Genomic DNA, 3,639 nt, shown 5'->3' on the forward strand with positions numbered 1-3,639 from the left:
CATGGGATGCCATGTACTATGAATACCAGGGAGGATGCCTCACCAAACTTAGACCATTTTTGGCAGCCCAGTCAACCCTGAATGCTGCAGGACTCTGATTGGGGACCTAGATATGGACCAGAGAAATAATAATAATAATAGGCATGACTTGCTATATAAAGAGGGTATGGAAATTTAGAGACAAGGAAGCCATATTGTTGGTGTACAGCACAAGGTAAATGGTATAAGAACAGGAAGGAATTTTACTGTCTGGGTTGCTTCTGGACCCAGATGTAGTAAAATTATGTAAGTTATTGAATAGATAGATCACTCAAATAAAATAAGTTACTGAAATATTAACTAACAAACATTGGTTTCCTTTTGAAAAGAAAAGAAAACAAAGGACTATTATGAATATGTTTGGTGCCACCTCTATAAGAAAGCACACATTTTCAGAAATTACTGTTGCACTTTACATTTAGAAACCTACAGAATGCTAGTAGGAAAGACAGTTCATAACTGCTTCTTAGTTTGCACTAGGAAGTCCAGGAATCTACTTAAGCATGCAATTAAAGGTAGTAAATAGGGGAGACATTGTAATATGCCAGGAAAATTGAATTCATGTTTTCAATAAAAGAAGGCACAAGGAATGGAATGACATTTAGTTAAAGAGAAAAAGGACAATATTTTCCTAGTACTGGAGGTTTCTAAATGGAAAAGAGCCAAAGTAATAAGGACCAAAGTGATATGGATAAACCCGTAGAAGGTTTGTGAAAGGAAACACTGAGAAGAATTGTCCTTGATCAGGATTCTCTAAGATTGGGTTGAATTTAGTTGGGTAAATGGATTTTGTTGGGATTGAGCTTAGGCAAGACTGAATTTGGTTTCTCTGTTAAGAGAATAGTTTTCTTGGAATGCTTCTTTTGATAACAGATTGTGTGAGTTTCTTTGTCTTTAAGTGATTTGTATTTGCCTTTGAAATCTTTTCACTTTAATTAAGTGTATAAGTATAGTTTGACAGATTCTAAATTTTGACCTCCAACTAACATTGAGATGCTTCAGAGGAATTCTGAGGCATCTAAGAGAAATACTGTATTAACCAGGAAAATCTGGTAAATTAAATTATATGGGAGTATGGTCAAGGAATGATGAGCCTTCTCAGGTTATACTGTATAGATAAGTATTATTAATACAGATATTCTAAAAATTACATGAAATTTGTAAAAAGTTGTTATGTCCTCATAAAATGTTACCAGTCATAATTCTGCTTATTGTAATCAAATTTCTTTACCAATGACATTGTAATTAGGCATTTAACTGTGGACTTAAGTCTTTCTGTCATTTAAAGACAGATATTGTTGCACTCTAATGCTTCTGCCAAAGTGCTTCATCTTGAAGTAGACTTATAGAAAGGAAATTTTGACAACTACAAGTCTCTGATAAATTTCAGATTATACCACTGAACTAGGTAAAAAATTAAAGAAACCTGGGGAAACCTGGTGGCTTCATAAAAGTTAATAAAAGAATTAGTTACTGAGTGGACTGGTGATTATGATCATAATGTTTATGGGGTATTTTGTCTGGAATATTATTGCTTTTGATCTATGTTTTCCAGATAAAAGTAAGCCCTTCCCCTCAAGCCACTATGACTTACAGCAATTAAGTAAAGTAGACCTCTATGGGTAGAATTGAAATATTGTTCTTTTCTCTCTGCCTGCTCCCTCCAGAAATTGGAGAGTGTTGGGTTCTGAGCAGCTTTATCTGGTGAATGTGGAAGACTATCTTCTGGCCTGTAGGAGACTCTTGCTGTCTTGGAAATTCAGTCTGAGACTCCTGAGGAGTTCCACAACATCCAGTGTGGAGGAGCCTATGTAGTCAATAGACTGGACTTATTTTGGAAATAAATTAGTCTTGATTTGGCCCTGTTTGATGGAAATAGGGTAATTAGAGACAAAAATATTGTTTTAATACATATTAAATTCTTGTTTTGTTGAAGTTACTATGTTAAGCACTCTTTTACCCTCATAGTCAGAAAGAAAAAAAAAGTTATCTCCTAGAGTTATCACAGAGTATAGCTACTCATGGTGTATAATACTGCTTGCTTTAAGTCTGTTGCCAAAAGCACGTGTATAGTGCTTATGTGACAATGGATGTATACAAATGGGTGTAGTGGGTATATATAAAATCTTTCCCTATTAACATATCTCTGAGCTTGTTATCTGATCAGTTTTCCAAAATGTGAATAATTAAGTAAATATAAAGGAAATCTAGAACAAAGATACATAATCTACACCTGGGGCAAGTAGTTGAATCACCTCAACCTTGACAAATGCATATTTTGATCATCAACATTTTCTATTGAAAGACCTGTAATCAAAAGGGGAAATCTGCACATACTGAAGTAAGGGGAATTAGTCTGGTTTATACAATGCTTAACTTAACCTTTATTGACCAAACTGTCCTGTTTTGTGGCCTTTCAGATATGCATTGTACATCCACTTTGGTCACTGAAGACAAAAATACATTTAAAGTCAAAAAGAAAGTTACTGGTTCAGACATTCAAGGTAATACCAGGTGGTCATTGTGGATGTGATTTCAGATATGTTACTGTATTGTTGAGTTTTCTGAACTGTGTCAAACTTTGAAATTCCACTAGCCATTCTCAAAGCAGTGTCTGCTGGCAGCTGGTAGATGCAAATTTATGTTTTCAAGGTTTCTTCTGTATCAAATTTTTAGACAATAAGATTCTATAGATTGCTGCTGGCCAAAATCTTGGCCCTCTCTGCCCACTGAAGGCTGAATAAAAAATAGAGACAGTTTGGAGGAAATACAAAGGTGGCTTTAATTTTAAGATGGCAGAGAGGGGAACACAGTAGGCTCATGCCTCAAGAGCTGTGCCTGCCTCCCTGAGGAGTCTTGGGTGTGTGCATGCTCCATCGTATCCGACTCTTTGCAATCCCATGGACTGTAACCCAACAGGCTCCATGCCTGTTGGGTTACATGGGATCTGTCCATGGGATTTTCCAGGCAAGAATTCTGGAGTGGGTTGCCATTTCCTTCTCCAAGACTTGGATTAGGGCCCTTATAAAAAAGACCCCAGAGAATTAGCTCACCTCTTCTGCCTTGTGAGGTTACAGTGAAAAGATGGTTATGAACCAGGCAGCAGGCCCCCACCAGACTTAGAACCTGACCATGTGAACACACATGGTTTGTTCCAGCTTCCCAAATTTTTAAACTTAAACTTCTGTTGAAATAATTTTCTTTGATGGGAGGAAAAGAGATAATTAACCAAATTTAAATAAAATCACCTGTAATGTTTCAATACTACTATTCAAAAGATACATGCTATGTTTAATTTGAAAAGCATATGTTACCAAAAAAATGTCCGTAGCTTCTATCCCATTTTACTGTTATTTAGAAGTAATTCATTATTAGAAATACATATAATGGATAATTAGAGATAATATGATATTATAAACAATCAAAATGTTTAAATACTGAAGTCTCCAAAAAAAAAAGAATCCATTTACTTTTTAAAACCCTTTTTTAAAAGAGGCTTTTTAAAAAGATTTTATGAGTACTTCAAAATATTATTTCTGGGGGACTTTCCTGGTGGTCCAGTGGCTAAGACTCCAGCTCCCAATGCAGGTGGACCAGGTA

Source organism: Bos javanicus, chromosome 3, assembly GCF_032452875.1.
Source record: "Bos javanicus breed banteng chromosome 3, ARS-OSU_banteng_1.0, whole genome shotgun sequence".
Lineage (NCBI taxonomy): Eukaryota > Metazoa > Chordata > Mammalia > Artiodactyla > Bovidae > Bos > Bos javanicus.